Source organism: Microcaecilia unicolor, chromosome 2, assembly GCF_901765095.1.
Source record: "Microcaecilia unicolor chromosome 2, aMicUni1.1, whole genome shotgun sequence".
NCBI classification, from domain to species: domain Eukaryota; kingdom Metazoa; phylum Chordata; class Amphibia; order Gymnophiona; family Siphonopidae; genus Microcaecilia; species Microcaecilia unicolor.
The window spans coordinates 285,403,463-285,426,281 of record NC_044032.1 but is presented as its reverse complement, the minus strand read 5'-3'; positions in this window follow the sequence as shown (position 1 = coordinate 285,426,281).

Genomic DNA, 22,819 nt, shown 5'->3' with positions numbered 1-22,819 from the left:
TAGAAACGTAGAGCAGCCATTATCATCTAAGTAGCTGATTCAGGAATATATAAGAGGCAGGGAGGTGAAAAAGGATCTGGTGGCTATGGATACATGGGGTTTGAAAGACAGTCGCAAATCAAGGGTGCATTCAGTGTTTCTGTTCTGAGAAAATTCCTTTGAAAACTGCCTTCACTCTATCTGGCGAGTTTCAACAAACTGCCTCAGATTTCAAGACCCTTTTCTGTACCCTGTTTGACATCTTCAGAACCACTAGTTAAGAACCCTTGATCTACATCCTACCTACAGTCTCTGACTAGAGCTGCTTCCACTGCTTCTGGCCCCAGTGCCTTCCCATTAGCTGTATCTTATCCATACTCTCTGCACACTGAATGCTGCTTTATGAATCTCAGACATTAGGATCTGTATCAGAGAAATGAACCTCTTCAAGTTAATAATATACTAAGCTTTTAAATTAAATTAATGTAATTGTCTCACTCCTAATTTTTATCTCTACACTTTTTACATTATTCTAATTCTCTATTGCATGCTAATCACATCAAAAAGGCTACCCTTCCTGTGAGACTTGTCTATCAATCAATATCTATAGAACAACCTACTTATCCAATCCATAATGCCAACTTCTAAATCTAGATGTTGGGGAATAGATATCCAAATGACTAATGGATTTGTCAGATGAGTCACAGGGTTCGTGCTATAAATCATTTTATGGAACATGCAGGGTTGTTTTTTGGTTTAATGGTTTATTTTCTTTGTTTTGTACCATGCTCAATAATGAGCAATTTTCACTTGACTAATTCCATGAAATTGCAGTATAGAAAAGTATTGATCATCCTGGTATGACACATTGAGAATTAGTGATTGCACATTAAATCACAACAGAGTAGCCACCATCTAGGCAGAATACAAAACCAGAAGCAGAAATGAACATCTGTATTAGATTCAAAGTTACCACAAGTAGAGTTATATGTTACTGAGTGTGGTAAAACACCATTTGTCAGAAGCACAATCGTACACCAACCAATATTTTGATGTGGTGCATCCATCTATTTAATTTGGAACTTTGACCATGGGTAGGCTACTATTAAGGTATGCAAAGTTTCAGTGGAAATATCCTAGCCTTGTCTTAAATGTGCAGGATGACCAGGATGAGTGAAAATTCCCCAGCAGTTAGTCAGTGCTTGGAAGTCCTTCATATCATAGTCATTGTGCAAAAAGGGCTCTACACCACTCATAAGAAAACTAGACCTTTTTGACTCATTTGGAAAACTTTTCACTTCTGGGAATGGTTACATGATTGTCTAGACAGAGGTAGAATAACTTATTCTGAGGGCGATTACAAAATCTGTGAATATACTAAATTGCATCACATCCATTACCACAGGGAAAATCAAATAATATCCTCCTTTATAAAAAAAATAAAAATTGGATGCCATCCAATTGCATAACAGACATGGCAGGTATGAAGTGATGTCAGCATGTCTATATCTAGCTAAAATAAAGATGCTGAAATACATCACAGGAGCTGCTGCAGGTGGTCAAACTGTAATGCAGCATGTGTGCATACACATTCACCCACAAACTGGGCTCAGCAGGCACACTCTTGCACTTCAAACAGGGCTTAGCATCAGAAGTAGCAGCCAGCGTGGGTTGCAATCAAAGGTGAGGCAAGCCAGCCAGGGGCATTGAAGATTGCAATGTGAAGTATATACCAGGAGTGGTAGGCTGTTCCTTATGGTTGGGAGGAGGAACCTGAGAGACTGGGAGGGGGGAGAGTTTAGTGTGGGAGAAGGAAGTACATTGGAAGACAGAGGCTAGGACTTAGCGTGGAGAGAGTGGTGGAGAGTAGTGGAAAACATGATTTAGAAACTAGGAGATTATAGGGAGCCAACTGGGGTGAAGGGAGACTGAGAGTGTGAAGGGTAGAGAATGATACACTGAGCTGGCAAAAGATTAGGAGATTGGGGTGAAGTGGAGGGACCCTGGTAGACTGAGCTACTGGGCCAGGTAAAAAGACATGGAGATGAAGAGTGACTGGAGTGCTGGAAGTAGACTCAGAAACCTGGGGGTAGAGAGTAACAGTTGGGTGAAGATAGCCTGGCAGACATGGGGAAATGTAGGAAGACTGGGAAACCAAGAACTTAAGGGCAAGGAGAAAATTGGGAGAGACTGGAGGGTGGAGGGAGACTGGGAGATACCGGGGTAGAAGGAGACTATAAGACTGAGGGAAGGGAGCAGACACTTGGGAGGTGAATGCATACTGAAATATTGAGAGACTGAAGGTTGGGAAGAAGACATAGAGACTAAGACGGTGAAAGGAGACTGGGGATGATAGAGAGAGATTTGGGAAATAGAGAAACTGAGCTACTGGGATAGGAGTAGAGCAGGGGTTTTTAACCTTTTTTGGTTATCACACCTTTTTAATTGATCAATGAAGCCTTCACACCCTCTTCCTAAACGTGTCCACTAGCAACTACTGACAGTTACATATGTTGCTATTAGCCGCTAAGAGTGCTAACTGCTAACATCACTAAAATTACAGTAGGACACAGTTATGACACCAATAATTGTCCCAAAAAATGCCTTCTTTCTGTCTAGAAAGTTTCAATAAATTGCCTTAGATTTCAAGACCCTTCTTTGCACCCTGTTTGACAGAGGTGCGGGAACCCCTGGAGTAGAGGGACACAGACTACAGTGGGAGTTGGAGGGATACTAGGAGAAGGCAAAACTGGGAGGATGGATGGAGACTGAGAGATTAGGAGGTGATAAGTGATTATGAACAGAGAGAAACTAAGAGACCGGGGGTTTTAGGGAGACTGAGACAAGCAGATGAAGGGAAATGGGAAGAGATGAAGCATTGGAGAGAGCCTGGCATACTGGAGAAGATGTGGAGGGACACTTTAGATTGAGAGCCAGGAGAGGGCGGAGAAGAGCTGCGAGAATGGGGGTAAAGGGAGATGGAAAGACTGGTGGAGAGAAGAAAAAGAAAATATGTTTGTTTATGATTACTAGGTAACTTGCTATACTGTCATTGTATGTGGGCTCCCAGTTAATCCATATCAGTAGAAGTGGGGGAGGTAGCAAACCGCCACCTCCAACCTGTCTTCTCTAACCCATACCCCTCCTCCTTTCCCTCCACAAATTAAAAGAATTAATTCCATCTTTCTACCTATTGCTACAGAGGAGGTGCAGAGGAGTTCAGGACACTACTCAATGCCAGAGGGGTTGTGGGGAAATCAATGCTATCAGGAACAGCTTTTGTAAAAGCTGAAGTTATGGAAATTTGGAGAGAACAAGATGCCTTTTTTTCTCACATGTAGTGTTTTAAAATCTCTGCTCTTGATGACCTTGCCAGTGTAGTATGTACACCACTCTCACTCTGCTCTGTTTAGTCAGTTAGAGCAGTATATCAAGTGACGATAAACTGTATAACTCCTGCAAGTCTTTATAATGGGAACTATGAATGTCCTGATATGAACGTCTTCATTCCCGTCTCAACGTTCTCTGTACAATGGGCATTCATGTGTACTAATACCCATAGTATAGGAAATAAATATGATCATTTTATATTGATTCACATTGGCTTGTTATAGAGGCCAGAGTTTTATGTAAATTATGTTGTTTGATATTATTTGAGGGATGGCACCTTATTATATAAATGAATTGCTTCAAGTACCTCATGAAAGACTCCTGAGAAAATTGGAGAGTCATGGGATAGGAGGTAGTGTTCTATTGTGGATTAAAAACTGGTTAAAAGAAAACTGAGAGTAGGATTAAATGGTCAGTATTCTCAATGGAGAAAGGTAGATAGTGGGATTCCCCAGGGGTCTGTGCTGGGGCCGCTGCTTTTTAACATATTTATAAATGATCTGGAAATGGGGGTAACTAGTGAGGTAATTAAATTTGCTGACGACACACAGTTATTCAAAGTTGTTAAATTGCAAGAGGATTGTGAAAAATTACAAGAGGACCACAAGACTGGGAGATACGTTGAAACCCTCTGCTCAGTGTGCAGTAGCAGCTATGAAAGCAAATAGAATGTTAGGTATTATTAGGAAAGGAATGGAAAACCACATTTCAAATATTGTGTGCAATTCTGGTCACCGCATCTAAAAAAAGATATAGTGGAATTAGAAAAGGTACAGAGAAGGGCAATGAAAATGAGAAAGGGGTTGACGGCTTTTCTATGAGGAAAGGCTAAAGCAGCTAGGGCTCTTCAGCTTGCAGAAAAGATGGCTGAGGGGAGATATGATAGAGGTCTATAAAATAATGAGTGTAGTGGAACGGGTAGACATGAATCGCTTGTTTACTCTTTCCAAAAATACTAGGACTAGGGGGCACGCAATGAAGCTACAAAATAGTACATTTAAAATGAATTGGAGAAAACATTTCTTCACTCACCATGTAATTTAAACTCTGAAATTCGTTGCCAGAGAATGTGGTAAAAGCAGTTAGCTTAGCAGGGTTTTTAAAAGGTTTGGGTACCTTCCTAAAAGAAAAGTCCATAAGCCTTTATTAAAATGGACTTGAGGAAAATCCATTGCTTATTTCTAGGATAAGAAGCATAAAATGTATTGCACTGTTTTGGGATCTTGCCAGTTACTGGTAACCTGGATTGGCCCCTGTTGGAAACAGGTTGCTAGGCTTGATGGACCTTCGGTCTGTCCCATTATGGTAATACTTATGTACTTAACCATTGCTGCTCCATTAGTAGTAAGGTGGTATACAAGCTTTTGGGCACCATCAAGGAGCTTAGGGCTCCTTTTACCAAGCGGTGGTAAAAGGGGCTCTGTGCTTGCGTCAGCACTTGAATTTGCCACATGCCAAGGCTTCTTTTACCACAGGGAGTAAAATACCAGAAAAAGAAAATGGCTGTGCAGTAAGTGCACACTTGCATTGTGGCCATTTCTGGGGGGGAGCCCGGCGGTAACCATGCAACGTGCGGCACTGCATAATTACTGCTGGGTAAGCCCCTGAGGATAAAAAAATTCCATCATGCCAGAAATGGTGAGTGCTGGGAGTGGTACTACTGCAGGCATCCCCAGTCGTGCCAGGTTGGCATGTGACAACGCCACGGTACCTCTACCGAAGCATTGTAAAAGATCCCCTTAATGCATGTACATAAGTACATAAGTAATGCCACACTGGGAAAAGACCAAGGGTCCATCGAGCCCAGCATCCTGTCCACGACAGCGGCCAATCCAGGCCAAGGGCACCTGGCAAGCTTCCCAAACGTACAAACATTCTATACATGTTATTCCTGGAATTGTGGATTTTTCCCAAGTCCATTTAGTGGTGGTTTATGGACTTGTCCTTTATGAAACCGTCTAACCCCTTTTTAAACTCTGTCAAGCTAACTGCCTTCACCAAGTTTTCTGGCAACGAATTCCAGAGTTTAATTACGCGTTGGGTGAAGAAACATTTTCTCCGATTTGTTTTAAATTTACTACACTGTAGTTTCATTGCATGCCCCCTAGTCCTAGTATTTTTGGAAAGCGTGAACAGATGCTTAAAGCGTGAACATCAGCTTAAAGCGTGAATATCAGCTGGTGCATTTTTATTGTAGATTAGTTTTACAGCCTGTATTGGCTGGCTTAACCTTGGGCTCAGAGAAGAAAAAGGCTTGAAATTGAGTTCAAACCATAGGTACAAACACATTTAGAGGAGGATTAATGCACTACAAAAAACTAAAAAGACTTTTTTGCTGTCCAATTCAGAGAAGCATGTTAGCGTTTCATGTCTGTATTGGATCCCTTGGTAATTTGGAAGTGGCATCAAATAAATCATCAATAAGGTCACGAGCATATTTTGTTTGAGTTATATTCCCTATAACAGAATCTCCCACAGTATAAGGAAGCATTTGTGCCTTCTCCTACAATTACTAATTTACATTATTTGCACATAGAACATAAATATAACCTAAACTATGTTTAACAATAAAAAGCATATTTGCTCCCCTGCTTATGTACTTATCCCTTACCTAGTATTATTCGCATTATGCTTATAATTTCCCTTGATACAGGAATGGAGTTCATCATGTCTGTCACATTCTGATGATTCACCAGAGAAAAACACAGCTGTAGAAAAAGATTTATCTGTGGTTAGTAAAATGCCATTTCCTTAATAAAATTATTTTTAATAATACAGTAAACAGAAAGCTTATGAAATGAATTTTAAATTGCCCCAATACTCCAAAATGAAAACAAAAAAGTGATGATAATTAAGCAATTATGTTTCAGTAAAGCAGATCATTATTATCCAGTCTGGACAACAAAAAAAGTAAGGTAAATTGACCTTAGAAAAATGTGACTTTGTTTTAGTGCAAAAAGGCATACAATACAGACTGGAATTCAACCGTTCTTGATACACTGTGGATGTATTGTATAACTGTTTGCATTAATGTAAATTATGTGTATACTTTTCATGTTGTAGACTCTGTAAAGGCAAAATGCCCATGTATCTGATGTGGCTGAAGTTTTGACTGTGCTGTTTCTGAGCTTTAGGACTCTTCACCCACAGTTCTCTCTGCCTGCCTGGCTCGGCCCCCCCCCCCAAAGATTCACCAGCCATGTGACCACCACACGTAAGTCGCTCTCTCAGCAACCTTTATTACTACCTCAATGGCATTGTACTGTGCTGCAGACACTTGCTGAAGAAGCTCACTCAAGATGCTCCTTGGGGCAAACCCTTTCTGAACCCTTTGTCATGCTTTTGTTTCATTCATAATGGTTACCCTTGCAAGTTGAGTCTGGCATTGCTGCTCCTTCACTGATGTCTGTAAAGTACTTGACTGTCTCAACCTCTGGAATGCTGCCTCCTTGCCCCATCCCTGCTCACTGGGGCTTTTCCTTGCCTTGGCCTATATCCCTTGCTCTTAATCTTGCACATCAGGTAGGGTCCTTAATTTACTGTCAGCTTCCTCTTCATCTACCCCCTCCCCTCCTCTTTGCTTTGGTCTCCTACTGCCGTTCCCTTAAGTCCAAGGCCACAGATCTTTGCTCTGTCCACCACCTTGATGTCTTTTATATCACTGAAACCTGTTGAGAAATGGTGAGGAGGTCTTTTTGTATCAATGCCTCCCTCCCAGTTATACCGCTTTTCACCTTGCTAGGAAGTCTAAGAGGGGCGGCGCCCTCATGATCTGCCTTCCCTCCTCTTTCTCAGCCTGCGAAATCCTGCCTTCTCAATTTTCCTATACAGAACTGTTGGTTGTTAAAATTACCTCTCCTTATCTTTTGCATCTTCTGGTGTGTTTTTGCCCACTGTGTATTTCTATCACAGAATGGGAAGTTCTTTTACTGTCATTAGCCGAGGCTAGCACTTATCTTCTGAATCTGGTTATAGCTGGCAACTTCAATGTACACGTGGATTGCCCTACTCTCTCACGTTCATTCGCTTCCCAACACACAATCTAGGGCACACACTGGATTTTGTTATCCTTAACGACGCTGACCATCTCATCATGGTTGGATTCTGTGTGTGTCCGTTAGCATGACTGATCATTTCTTCGTAACCTTCAGTATATTGGTCTCTAACTCCTCAGCTATTTCATCTTCAGGTAACAATCCTCCAGTTACTCCCCCACTCAATGTCTTCAATATATTGACACCCCCTCCCCCAATCTATTCCGCCTCTTTTTATCCTGTTAGCATAGAAACATAGAATCATGACGGCAGATAAGGGCCAAATGGGCCATCCAGTCTGCCCTAGCTCTTCCTTTTCCTAAGAGATCCCGCGTGCTTCTCCTATGCTTTCTTAAACTCCGACACAGTTCTCATCTCCACGACCTCCACCAGGAGGCCATTCCACGTATCCACCATTCTTTCCGTGAAATAGTATTTTCTTAGATTCTTCCTAAGCCTATTTCCTTTTAACTTCATTCCAGAGTTTTCCTTCATTTGGAACAGGCTTACCTCCTGTGCATTAACGCCACTGAGGTATTTAAATGTCTCTATCATATCCCCTCTCTCCCACCTCTCTTCCAGCGTATACATGTTGAGGTCCATGTACTGTCCCCATATGCTTTATGACAGAAACCGTTTACCAATTTGGTAGCCGCCCTCTGGACCGACTCCATCCTGTTTATATTCTTCCGTAGGTGTGGTCTCCAGAATTGCACACAATACTCCAAATGGGGCCTCACCAGAGACTTTTTTTCTTGCTGGTCATCCCTCTCCTTATGCATCCAAGCATCCTTCTGGCTTTGACCATCACCTTTTCTTCTTGCTTAGCGACATTAAGGTCTTTGGACACATCCACCCCAAGTCCCACTCTTCTTCTGTACACAGAAGCACTTCACCCTCAATACTGTACCATCCCCTTGGATTATTGTAAACCCAAGAGAATGACCCTACATTTCTTAGCATTGAATCTTAGTTGCCAATTTTCAGACTGGTCTTCAAGCTTTTCTAGAACCTTCTTTTGCCATCCACACCCTTTGGGGTATCTACCCTATTACAGAGTTTCCGCAATATCACTCACAAAAATGTTAAAAAGGGCTGGCCCGAGGACCAATCTCTGCAGCACACCACATAACAGCCCTTTCCTCAGAGCAAGCTCCATTTACCACTACCCTCTGTCTCCTCCTATTTAACCAGTTTTTAACCCAGTCAGTCACTTTAGGTCCCATACCAAGGGCACTCAGTTTATTTAACAGTCACCTGTGTGGAATCCTGTCAAATGCTTTGCTAAAATCCAAGTACACCACATCTAGTGCCCCTCCCCCATCTAACTGTTTGGTCACCCAGTCAAAGAAATCAATCAGATTCGTCTGACACGACCTGCCTCTAGTGAAGCCATGCTGCCTCAGATCCTGCAGTCCATTCAATTCAAGAAACCTCATGATCCTTTGCTTTAGAAGAATTTCCATTAGTTTACTCACCAACCTCCTCCTTACTTCCACTCTTGTGCAGAGGGACCACATCCGATCTTCTCCTATCCTCCGGGACCACTCCAGACTCTAATGAGGCATTGAAGAGGTCAGACAGCAGAGCCACCAAAACATCTCCAAGTTCCTTGAGCAGCCTCAGATGTATCCCAGCTGTTCTCTCTAGCTCATTGAATGATATGGTATCATGCTGGAACACAATTCTTTCATCCTATGTCTCCCCTTCTAACTATTCCCCTAATCATCAGGGTACTGTTCCTTGGAAATACCCATGGTTTCACAGTGATCTCCACCTCCTCCGTCACCAAGTTAGGAACACAGAGTGCCTCTGGCAGAAGAGCTGGTCCCAATTACATCTTCCTCAGTTCAGACCCTTATCCAGATTTTACCATTTCCAGCTCAAAAGACCAAAGAATTCTTACTTTGATCATTTGATCTCTAATGCTAAATGCCCTGCTAGGAAAGTTTTTCAGGTTGTTTCCCATCTTTCAACTCCCCCACTTTCGAATGTAGACTCACTACTCTCTTCAGCGTCCATTTTAGCCTCTTTCTTCTCCTCTAAAATTTCTGCTCTTCGTGAGTCCTTTCCAGTGTGTGTTTTCTAGCAAAAGAGGTGCCGGTACTCAAATGTCAGGCCACCCTTCAGGGGTGGGGTGATCACTGAAGGACCCACCCCATAATAGCCAGGCCCTCTGCAACCGGTCACAGAATCTATGAAAAGGCAGAATTGGTGTGTAGAGCCTGAGCGCTTTCATTATAACTTGGGGACCATGAGTCAATTTTAGCAGACAATGAAAAGGTGCCGGTACTCAGTACCCCTAAGTACCCCCTCTAAAAAAGCCCTGGTCCTTTCCCACTTTGTTGACTACTGCTGTTTCCCAAGCCAATTCTCCAAGCCTACCTATATTACCCTTAGTTCATCTTGGTCAAACTTTTCCCTCCCATCTTTAATGCAACTGTCTAAGACCATTTCATATATGCACCTCACCACCTGTTCCCTTGATCTCATTGGCTTAAGCTCCCCAGACATGGTCTTGCTCTACTCCTTCTTCAAATGGTCTCTCTGTCATTCCACTGGTGTAGCCCCACTGTCTTGGAAAAAGGCACTTGTCCATCCATTGCTGAAGAAACCCTCTCTTGATTCCTCACACCCAGAAAATTTCCGCCCTGTCTCCAATCTTTGTATTCTCTCAAAAATTACCGAAAGCATTGTTTTCAACCAACTCAGTTCATGTTGACCAGCTTTAGGTCCACTCACAGCACCGAGTCAACAGTCACTGCCTTCGTGAGTGAACTTCATTCAATTCTAGACTCTGGCTATCTTTCTTCTGCCTTTGATCTTGTGGATCATTCTCTCCTTCTTTCATGTCTGGCTTCTCTTGGTGTCTCAGGTACTGTGTTTTCTTGGTTCTCCATTTTTGTTGTCTCGCTGTCTTTCAGTTCACACTTCTGTGTTAGTATCAGCTGATACCCCATTGCTCCCCAAGGGTCTACAGTCTGACCTCTGCTGTTCGATACCTTTGAGTCCTTTGGCAACTCTAATTCAGGACTTTAACATTAAATTTTACATCTATGCTGCCAACATTCTCCTTATATTGCCAACTTTTCATTTCAGCCTGATTTAAACCTCCTTCAGTCTTGCCTTGCAGCTCTTGCTCAATGGTGATCAACTCATCAGCTTAAACAAGGACCTGTTGGATTACTGGCCTTTTCCCCAAGCCTGCATGTGTACCCTTTCTGTTTAACACCTCAATTCCCATGGTGCATTCTTTCCATTATTTAGGGGTCATCTTGGATTCCAAGCTATCTTTTCTCCATCATGGTTTCTTTGCTGTTCAGCGTTTACGTGCTATTGCTAAACTCCTATCCTTCTCAATGTTACACACTTTGATTCATGCTTTCAACTGTGATTTCACCTTTTAACTGTGCTGGCTGTTGTTTGCTCTTCTTTCCATCTTTATTAATATGTGGAATACCTCTGGTCTGGGCTTCTGGTATCACGTGGTAACTTGCCTACTCGATGCAAAACTGACAAGCTGCTTGCATCACCTAGACAGCATTTTAGACAGAGGGGAGGATCCTACTACAACAACATAGGAAGGTGTGTGGGGTGGAGGGAGGAGTTCTGAAATCCAAATGTAGAATTTTAGGTAGAAAGTCGAAATCAAGAACTTCCAGGGTAGCATTCTCAGAGATGCTCTGCAATCCACGTAAAAATCAATAACAGTAAAGATCAGTATCAAAGCCAAAGGGTTGGGCATATAAAAAGAAAACTAGAGGGGACCTGATGTTAGCTGAGAGAAGTGATTGCTACCTCATTGAGCATTCTCAATTCAATTGGTGCTGGATTATTTAAGAACAGATAAGTGACTATTTTCTTATTGCTTAAATTATTTTTCTAAATTTAGATTTTGGAATATTTCAGATGAGCACATATTAGAAGTACCAGGCATTTAGGGGCCTTTTTACTAAGCCATGGCATAAAGTGGCCAGTGGCAGTGCAAGCACGTCTTTTGGATGTGCACTGGGCCAGTTTTGGCCACGACCTGGAAAAAGGGCCTTTTTAAAAAGGGATGTGTGGCAAAATAAAAACCAGCGCGCATCCATTTTTGGCCTGAGACCATACTGCCACCCATTGACTTAGCGGTAAGGTCTCATGCACTACTCGGGCGGTAGACGTGAAGTGTGCGTACACTGCTGTTTAATGCCGGGTAAGCACCACACGGTAGAAAATAGAAAATATTTTCTACTATGTGTGTTCAATGTGAACCAAATTCAGTATTACCGCCCAGGGCACATGATAGCTGGACATGAATGCTGATTTGGCATGCGCTGGATGCGTGTAGGGCCGTACATGCCTTTGTAAAAGGGCCCCTTAATTATTTTGGTCTTTATTGTTTTTGATGTTTGTCTTTGTCCAGTTGTGAGGAAACTTAGTATTTTTGGTATTCCCCCATTTCTCTTAAGGCTTGCAGAGCTCCAGAGTATCAGTGTATGAATGAAATAATGATGCGGGGAAGAAAGCTTTAGATTTGTTAGGAATTGAGCAACATTTTGGGGGAAAAGTCAAGCCTATTCCAAATGGGCTCCACCTTAACCAAGGTGGAGCCAGGCTGCTGATACTAACACTTAAAAAAAGAGATAGAGTACTTATTAAACTAGACCTTGGTGGTAGTCACTCTGGGCTGTGTTGTTCAGAGTATAATATCCTGAAAAACTACTGGCAAAACATTGAGTTTAGCCCAGCAGAGATGTTGTGGTAAAAGCTGAAGCTGTGTAGGTGTTTTTATATTAAGAACATAGCCCATCTGCTTCAGCCTCATGACTATTTTACATTGAATCTTTTATTGACCTATCCTTCCCCATTCTTGGGCTGGTCCTCTATCTTTATACTGGAGGAACACACAACTGATACATTAACTTTCATTTCTTATAATGTAGTCCTCTGTGATTTTATCTCCCTGCAATATTACCTCTAGAGGTCTTGGTAGCCATTTTGAGAGATCCAGTCATCAGGGCAGGGTATCACTTCTACCGTACTAAACTCCAAGGACCCCCGATAAGCCTGGGGTATGGATCAGGGGATAGAAGATGAGGGAGGTCTGCTGGGGGGGGGGGGGGGGCACATCATAAGATTTAATAGCCTTTGGGGCTTGTTGGGCCTCAAGGAGAGGGTGAAACATGTTGAACAGCTGGCCACATGTTGGAGGTTGATGCTTCATCAGGGTGGGGTGTATACTGTGGGAGGGGGTTGCTGCATTAGGGTGGTTGTGGCACCTTGTAGGTGAGTAGTCCTGACAAACATTTTTCTGACCTCATGGATGACCTTGATCATCTTCTTAAGCAGATAGTTTCTGGCCCCACTCAGCTGGCTACATGCTAGACCTGGTGGTCTGAAAATAGCTTAGTGATATCTGACTAAGATAGTCTACTCTCCCTTGCAGTTTCTTGGTGTAGTCTTCATTTACTGCCCTTTAATTCCCCCCCCCCCCCCCGCCCCAAAGCAAAGGTTTCCATCAAATAGCTTATTTCATATAAACATCTTCACGAGTTGGCTCTAACCAAGCTTGCAGCAGAAATTCCTGCTAGATCCCCAATTCCTCCTGCTTATATTTGATGAATCAGTGTTCATGACCCCTGTAACACAGAGAATACAGCCATGGTACCCTGCTGGACTACATCTACTTAAAAAGACAAGCATGTAGGATGCAGAAAGCCTGCTTTTTTGTGAGGAACTATATTATAGTTATAAAACTGTGCTCCAAACAGCCAAGACAAATTATTATTCCCTGCTTGTTAGAAAAGCAGTAACTGCCTCAAAGAACTCTTCCAAATAGTCTCTCATTTCACCGAGGCATGTCCAGTAAATGAGGATAACCATGCCTATCCCCAGATGACTTCTGTAGTCTTTCTCTGAAAAGATTGTGAGCATCTGTAATAACTTGCCTCTTATGTTCCCTTCTCTGTTTCTATCATTCATCTACTTCTTCATAGGACAGCACCTTGAAAGCTGATACCCAAACAGCTGATAGTATTTTATGCACATATACTAGCAAAAATAAATAAGAAAAACCTGTATAAAGTTACTCTCATATTGGATGAGCTGGGAACACATGCAAAGATGACATCCATAGATGCTGATACATTTGTCCATTTTCAACTCGGGCATTGGGAGCGCTGAGGGTACAGCATTGGCCCATCATGTGTGGTATAGCCTTAATGATGGGCCAATGCTTTCTGAGTATGCGTATAATATCATAAGATAATAATCATGTAACAACATGCAAACTATTTTGTCCTCTCATAGGATGAACATTAAAATTGTTAAAAGCTCTTCATTTGTACCATTCCAAATCATAAAAATGTCATCAATATATTTTCACACAGTATAAACATATCTGCATTTTAAAATTCTCCAAATTAAATATATCTAACAACGGATCATCAGAGGTGAACTTCCATTAAGAAATTATCTCAGTTTTTGGAACAGCTTATGTCGTCATCAGTCATTAAGACAGCTCTTTTTATTTTTTTTTAAAGTATGTTTTTTTACTCCATTTTTTACTCATTTACTTATTAACTTATATGCACACTTTATGTTTTTTTACTAAAAATCAAGTTCTTATCTTCAGATAATCTTCCACTTGTGCTGACACGTGTTTCGCCTATGCTGTTTCAAGGCAGTCCCCTTAATGTATACTGCGGTGAAATTTCATCCTGCTCCCCTTAGTCACTTAGTGGGGAAAAGTGAAGAAGTCTACCAACAAGGAGAAAAAGAGACTTTGGTAGATGAATTAAACAAACAATATGTACAAAGTACTGACTCCGCTATTATATTGTCCTAGTTATTTGCCTAATTGATTTTAAAATAAATGTGTTGGTTCAGACTTCCAGGCTTGCGGTCTACCTCATTGACTGAAAAGAGTATGCAGTGTATTTGGAAAAAACTGCCTTTGGCCTCCTGATTTCTGCTGTCCCAGCCCTGGTCCCAAAGCAATAAACCAGTTATATGAGAAGTCCCACCATATCATTTATGGGCATACACAAGGGAACCCCTCCCCTTTTGCTTACCATCCCCCCTTTTTGTCTAGCTTTCTTTATATAATGTCTCTAATCCATATCAGGAATTATGATATATTAGTAACAGTACACTATCTTCTTTTTATCTTCAGCACTGCCCTTAACCATTTTTCATTCTTTTAACTTTTATATTAATGGGTTCATGAACAAGTTCACTATGGCTTATTGCTGTACCATGGATGATATCTTCTCCTGGAGGCTTTGCCTTGTCTCTTCCAACATATTTAGCCCTAGTGTGTAAGCTAATGGTGTTTATCACTTTATCCTGGGTGAAGTGTGGCTAATAGGTATCTTTTTCCCTTCCTGCCATACTTCTATTCAACGGTCTGTTCTCATAAGTTCATAACTCCATTCCATGTGTCTATAGAAGTCCAAACTACAGAAACAAAAAATGATGTGAAACCATCTCAAACTTCAATTCCAAATGAATATGCTTGAGAGATTTGCATATAATGGAGGTGACAGGCAGTCAATTCTGTCCCATGCATGTTCATTAGGGATAGCCTGAAAATGCAACTGTCTGGTGATCAGTTTGAGAACCACTTCACACTACCAAAGTGTTTTATGTGTCAGGGGCGGGGAGGTAGTTTCAAATTGGGTCACAACTAGCCTACCAGGGCATTTCCTAATTTTTGTGGTGTTGGTGGGGATGGGGATAGGGAAGGAGGTGGTACAGATTCAGCAGCATTTTTTAATGCCTCCTTTCTTGTTGGTATACGAGTCAATCACTACTGTACTTATTCACTGACAGGAACGGGAAAATTTTAGCAATAAACTGCAGCTTACTGTTGCTATGTGCACATTATGTAACCATTCTGCAACTGGTCCCACAAAGCATGAATTCTTTCCCTTCTTTGTATTCAGCTGAAGAATTAGAGGGCATAATTTATTGAAATTTAGTTCACACCTTTTCCATAATAGCTCAAGCTGAGTTACATTCATTGCTCTGTCCCTGGAGGGCTTAAAATTCTAAGTGTGTACCTGAAGCCATGGAGAATTAGGTGACTTGCCCAAGATGATCAGGAGCAGTAGTGGGATTTGAACCTGGCTTCCATAGTTGTTAGCCCAGTGCTCTAACAACTAGGCCACTCCTACAGTTAGGCCTTCATATGCTATAATGTGCTTCTTGTTCGGTATCTCGCTGTGCCACTATCCTGATCTACAATTTAACCCATGCTCTTCTGCTAACACTAAGCTCTTGTCCTGCTGTCTGGGACCATATGCTGGGCAACAGGGTCCAAGACCCTTCTTTGATATGTATACAACACCATTCCAAGTCTTGTTTACCAAGTCAGAGTCTTAGTTATACAATCTCCCTCACATGAAAAGAGCACTCTGCTAAATGTATGGCTTCTCATCCTCATAGGAACACTGGTCACCTTGATACTGAATCTTCACAAATCCTGGATGCTCTTCAGATCAGGACCATCTTCAGCATTTTACAATGTTTTTGTTGTTTCTTCATGATGGCAATGCATGCAGGCTTCTGGTCACCATCCTCCTGTAGAAAGGTAGTACTAATAATTGAATATTTATATAATACTTTTGACATTGTGTAGAATATTAAACATATAGCATATTAACAAACTGTGAAACTTTAGTGTCAGAAGACAAAAAAAGTTACAAATGAATTGTTTATGCATACAAACACAGAGACACACACACATGCATGCATGCAAAATCCCCAGGTTCAGCCATACAGAAACAGCCCCCCCCCCCCCCCCCCCGCCCAACTGCAGGACACCAGTTAAAGCCTATATCTCAGGGACCAAAATGCTACTGAAAGACTACTGCTAGAGTCATGGCCACCATTTTAAAGCAAGAGTCACTAGGAACAGAAGTGAGTGGGGTTCGCTCCTGCCCAAGTGACCCACTCAACCACCCTGGAACTAAAGGTAAGCGCAAGGGGCCTAGCTGTTCATGGAGGGGAGGGGGGGAATCAGGAGGGGAGGAATTTCTGTTATGTTGTTGGGGTCCTGGGGGGGGGGGGGGGGAATTGGAATTGGGGAGCAGGGAGGGAGAGGAATATTGATCCCTGTATATGGGTCCTGGCTGATATGTGTCTTATGTGAGTCCAGGTTGAATATTTCACTAAAAGGAGCGTGCCCGACGTGAGGGGAAGAGAGAGCAGGGCAGGCAATGCAGCGGCACCACCGCAAACCAGCGCTGGACAAAGTCTTCAGCTGGCGGGGGTTGGGGACCCCCTGCCAGCCCCCATGGCCCCACCTAGCTACGCCACTGCTCAGCAGCCTGAGCCACTCATGTATAACAGCTGACAGTTCCAGGACTCCACCCACCCTACTCAGAGCTCCTCCTCTCAAATCCCCATTAGCTGACAAGAAAATCTGTCTTCTCCAGCTGTCATTTGCTTATTAACTGCCCCTACTCTGAGTGTATGCTTTGCCTTTGTGGGTTATCATACACTCACACGATGCTGTCAGCCTCAACTCCATCACACAGCTCCTGCCTCAGGAGTCCCTAAAAACAATACATAACATGTACATGGTAAAGTCTTTAAAATATACATGATATATATATATATATATATATATATATATATATATATATATATATATATATATATATATATATATATATATATATATAATAAAATTAAACTAATAGCGAAAGACCAAAAGTGAACTTGCAAATTAGTATCATGAATGAAAATAAACCATATTGCACATCCTAGACGCAAACTTCTTGCCTTAAAAATGATAAAATGTAAAAAATATAAATACAAATCTCTCTATATAAAAGGCAACACCAACGTTCTATGAAGCCTCCAGCCGGAAGTGTGAAGGGGGCGAGATATCCGGTTTCCCTATGAGTGTCTGCCCCGCCCTCTCTGTAACACAGTCAGTGAAGGAAAACAGCAGAGCACGAAATCAAATCGCTGGCTCTGTAACAGTGAAGGACTCAGAGGGGGGAGGGGAGAGAGGCCAGAGGGCAGGGACACACACACTCCCACATGCACACAGAAGAAAACATTGCTAGCCCCCATTTCATTTGCATCAGAAACGGGGCTTTTTTACTAGTACATATATAATCCTGCAAAAATGATACAGGAACGACCTTAACATAATCTTGGATAAATGTACTAAAGATAATTAAAAAGATTTGAAAGCAAGTACATATATGATCCTGAAAAAATGATTCAGGCATGACCTTAACATAATCCTTGATATATATACAAAAGTTAAATAATAAAAAAGATAAATATTAAAAAATAAATGACAAAATGACCATGAAAAGGCAAAAAAAAAACCTCTGGGAATGTCATTATCAAGCTCATTTTCAAAGCACTTAGCCTCCCAAAGTTCCATAGAAACCTATGGAACTTAGCCTCCCAAAGTGCTTTGAAAATATGCCTCTATGTATAACAAGTCCAATAATGTAACAGTTTATATACATTATCTGTATAACACACATTAGTCTATTAAGGTCGTTCCTGTATCATTCTTGTATGTCATGTATAATTTTAAGACTTTACCATGTACATGTTATGTATTGTTTTTAGGGACTCGTGTTTTGGCCGCTTAGACCTGTCTCAGGACTTGTGTCGAGTCCAGATTTTATTAATTATACTTTTGCTGTGAACTTTTTTGAGTCCAGTAGAAGTTTTTTGGCATCCTTCGCTGTGACTTTGCTCTTTGGCTTTACCAGTGCGGAGGTTTGTTTTCTTCTGGAAAGAATAAGCAACAGAATATATCAAGAAAATAGAAATAAAATGTGAGCACATGGAGACTTGGGAAAAACACTGTTTATCCCAGAGAGTGAAGGAATGGATTTACTCTTTGGGAACCTGACTGATATTGGTGACCTGGATTGGCCAATTAACAGCAATTATAGCCAATTGGTTAAGGCCAATTAGCAGCTAAGGGCCCTGTTTACTAAGGCGGATTAGCATTTTTAATGCACCTACAATTAGCGCACGTGTATTCGACAGCTGAGCTTTATGGCAGATGGTGGTGAAACCAAAGTGGTAACAGAAGGAGTGGAGCAAGGTTTCTGACAGCAAAATGGTGAACCATCAGGCTCCGCCAAGTCCTTCTATCTGCTCCACGTGGACGGTGGAGATAACTGCAAGGTCACTGCCACAGTGGAAGTCGCTCTTGATATGAAGCTGCAGGCCATTTATGACAGAGCAGAAGCAGCTCATGACCGGTTGGATGATTTTTATTTGGATTTAGACCATATGCAGAAGAGAGTCAGTGATTTGGAAGACAGCATAGCTACAGTGACGGACCCAACGGAGATGCTTCAAAAATGGCTGGCGGAGCAGGAGTCTAAAGTGGATGATATGGAGAATCACTCCCACTGGAATAATCTGCAATTATTATCGGAGTCCTTCAAAGATTCGGAGTTGGTAGGGTTTCTTGAGCGATGGTTACCCCAATCTCTTCAACTGGGGAATCTCCAGGGCCCATTAAGAGTAGAGCAGGCACATTGGGTGCTAAGGAGAGCTATGCTTAGAAGCCCAAGTTAAAAGTATCGGCAGCTTTTTGGCAGTCATCCTAATGCTTCCATTAAAGCTTGTTTATTGGCCTCTCAATCTGTGCTCAATCAACTGATTCACTCAAAAGTTCAACAGTCCTATGCTTATTATCGCTATCAGTTGTATAAGTATGCTAATAAGCATGGCCATGTGTTGGCCCATTTGGTGACCCATGTGGATTTGGATGGATGGTCCGTGTCGGGTAGCTCAGTTGCAGGATTTTTTTGCATATCTGTATTCCCCTCCGGAGGATGTATATCTGGAGGCCTCCTCCTACCTATCAGGTCAATCGTTGCCTTATTCAACAGTCTCGCAACAGGACGTGCTTAATGAGTCTATTACATCAGATGAGGTGCACTGGGGCATTCAGGCTAGTCCTCTGCGTAAAGCACCTGCAGTGGATGGTCTGTTCTCTGAGTTTTATAAAAGTTTGGCTCCGGAGATCGATCATTCCTTTTGTGACTGCGGTGTTTAATTCCTTTACTGGGATCTTGCCAGACACTTTGCGGAAAGCTCAGATTGTGGTCTTACTTAAACTGGGCAGGGATCCTCTCCGGGCAGACTCTTATGGCCTATCTCGCTCATCTCATTTGAGGCTAACGGTTTTGCTAAGGTTTTGGCAAACTGTCTGGCTTGGATTCTTCCAAAGTTGTTAGCAGATCCTCAGGTTGGCTTCATGCACTCTCGCTCGGTGGTGAAGAATATGAGGAGAATTTTGGCCTCTTTGGAGATGGTGGGTCTTCGTTCTATGCCTTCTCTGTTAATCAGCTTTGATGCAGAGAAGGCATTTGATTGCATTCACTGGTCTTTTATGTTTGATGTGTTGCGTACCTATGGCTTTACAGATTCCTTTTTGGCAGCTATTCGAGTTTATTCTCGTGAACCACTTACAGAAGTTTGGGTCAATGGAGTATCTTCTACTACTTGTGCTATAGAGCGGGAGACCTGGCAGGGTTTCCCTCTTTCTCCCCTTTTATTTGTGCTGGTTTTGGATCCTTTGATTAGAGATATCCTGGGCCCTTCAGACATCCAGGGAGTGTGGCTGGGCTCAGAACACTTTAACATTTCTGCCCTTACTGATGATCTTTTATTTCTCATCAGTGACCTTTAGACGTCCTTACTAGTTTTGTTGGATATCTTTTCAGAATGTGGGGACTTTTCAGGGTTTTACCTAAACCTTTCTAAATCAGACATTTTAACGCTTCATTTACTTGACAGTGAGTGGGAGCAGTTGCATGGTCCTTTGCAGAGGGCTCAGGGTGTATTTACTTATTTGGGCATTCAGCTTTGTGGGGACACTACTCAATTATATGTTGCTAATATATCCAAATTATTCTCTTTTACTAGGATTTATTTAAAAGATGGTCTGGGTTCCCATTCTCCCTGATGGGGAGAGTTGCTCTTTTTAGTATGATTATTTTTCCCAAATGGTTGTATTTCTTACAAACTTTGCCACTATATTTGACTACTAGGAACTTGAAAACTTTGTCTAGTCTAATTTCCTGGTTCTGTTGGCAGGGTAAAAAAATGAAAATCACATTTCAGGCTTTAATCGGTAATTGGCGGCGTGGAGGCCTTGGGCTTCCTGACCTCAAATTGTATAACATGGCTTGTCTGCTATGCCATCTCTGTGATTGGCTTTTTCAAGGAGGAGGATTTACCCCTTTACAGATGGAATGCGCTCTGTGTTCACCAGTACATCTTCAGTGTGTGCTGAATGCCCTGTATTCTTTTTTTACCGACCCCTTTACATCACAGTGTATTGGTGCAGTTGATGCGAGCAGTGTGGCGGGACTCGGCGAGACTGTGGACCTTTGATCCCCATTGTAGTGGTCTCTTGCCCATTCAGGGGAATTTGGCTTTTTCTCCGGATTCAGACAATCCTCGGGTGTTGAGTTGGGTGATGGGAGGGTTTACTTCTTTGCATCATTTTCTCCTGCCTGACAGTACATTAAAGGCTTCCAATTTTCTTTCTTCAGATTAACTGGATTTTGCTGATCAGTTTGCTTATCGACAACTTGACCACTATGTTGCTTTCTTATGTTGGACTTCTCTTACAATTGATTTGAACACCAGATTTCAAGATTTTTTTGATGTGCCATCAGGGGACACTATTTCCATTTCCTTATTGCATAAGCGGCTGTTGGTTTGTTGTCCTCCATGAGACTTTGGTCTCCTTGCACAGCGTTGGAAGATTTGCATTTTCCTGTCAGTTTTATTCTTTTATTCTTTCCTGGGGGTATCATCTTGGGACAAGTCACTACATTGGGGGTTCATGATAAATACCACAGAACTTGGATACTGAAAGCCTGGATCTTGGACAAGAAATGTATCTTGAAATATTAGACTAAACTGGATGCCCCATCTTATTGGTTTTATAGGAATGGAATGCATGATCTGCTATTGATGGAGTTGTACAATATTATTTGAAGTCTCGGCGATGATTTTATGCTGTCCGGGGGGCCATATGTTCATTCGTTGGCTCCCTGGGCTCATAGTCATATCCTTAATCAATTTCACTGGATATTTTTTTTGCTTGGTTTCTATTTGGAAGCTGGTGTTTCCTTTTCATTACACACATTCCTAAGGTGGGTTTTAGGTAGTAGTTGTCTGTTATTGGGGGGGGGGGGCTGAGGGTCTATGTTCTCCCTCCTGTGTCTTTTTGGACATGCCTGGGAAGGCAAGAGGATGGTTGGTAGATTCTGTCCTTGGGAGGGGGGGGGGGGTCACTCATAACTCAGGGATTATTTTAACTCTGTTCTTGTATTGTCTCTGTCTTGTCTTTTCACAGTCCTCAATAGTCTACTTGAATCCACCATTGAAGGTAGGGGTGGGTTAGGGGTAGGGGAAGATTTATATTGTTAAACGTTTGATGACGGCCTTTGTACTTCTGGCTTTCTTGTGTATGTTCTGATAATTGCTTTTTTGCACACCCGTATTGTTGGCTGTGTTGGTTTTGCCTGGTCGTCAATAAAAATGCTACAACATTAAAAAAACAAACAAACAATTACAGTCAATTATTGGCTGTTAACACCAATTAGATATTGGAATGTGACTTTGTATATATAATTTCTTATTTATTTGAATCATATGTGAAAATAGTACTAATGGCTCTACTGTAGTCCTTAATTTGGTGTTTTACAGTTAGGGAAAATTCTATAAGGGTGCCAAAATGCTGGATGCTAAGCAAGAATTATATAACACTTTCTGCAGAATAGAGTGTAAGTTGGCATTTGGGTGTAGGCGCTATCAATTATGCCATGTAAAAGACAGGCATAAATGTTAGCACATACATGTTGCATTTTAGCATGTAACTTATAGTATTGGATACGTTATATATGTAAGTGTAAGATCTGCCCACGTCCTGCTCGCATGTACGCTCCATTGTGGTTTCACACTATGCAGGTAGCGTTCTAAGCTTGTAGAATACTGCTTTGCAACCAACCAGCACTTGCATATATGAATGTTACATTCACACACATAAGGGCTAGAAATTCTATAACAGAGCACAAACGGCTTTTACATTTAGGTACTCAGATTATAGAATTAGGGGGTTGGTATTTAAATCCTTCTAATACAATTTTTGGCATATGCATCATTTTCCATGTAGAAATGGGATGGGGATTTAGATGCAATAATTCCCATCCCTCTTGAGTTTTATATAAAAAAAGGTATGAAACATTGAGGGGCATAATCGAACGCGAACGCCCATTTGTAAAAACGTCCATCTCCGAGAACGGGTCCGTGAAGGGGCGGGCCGAATTGTATTTTCGAAAAAGATGGACGTTTATCTTTAGTTTCGAAAATACGGTTTGTGCCGGGCAAATGCATAGGATTTGGGCGTTTTTTGAGCT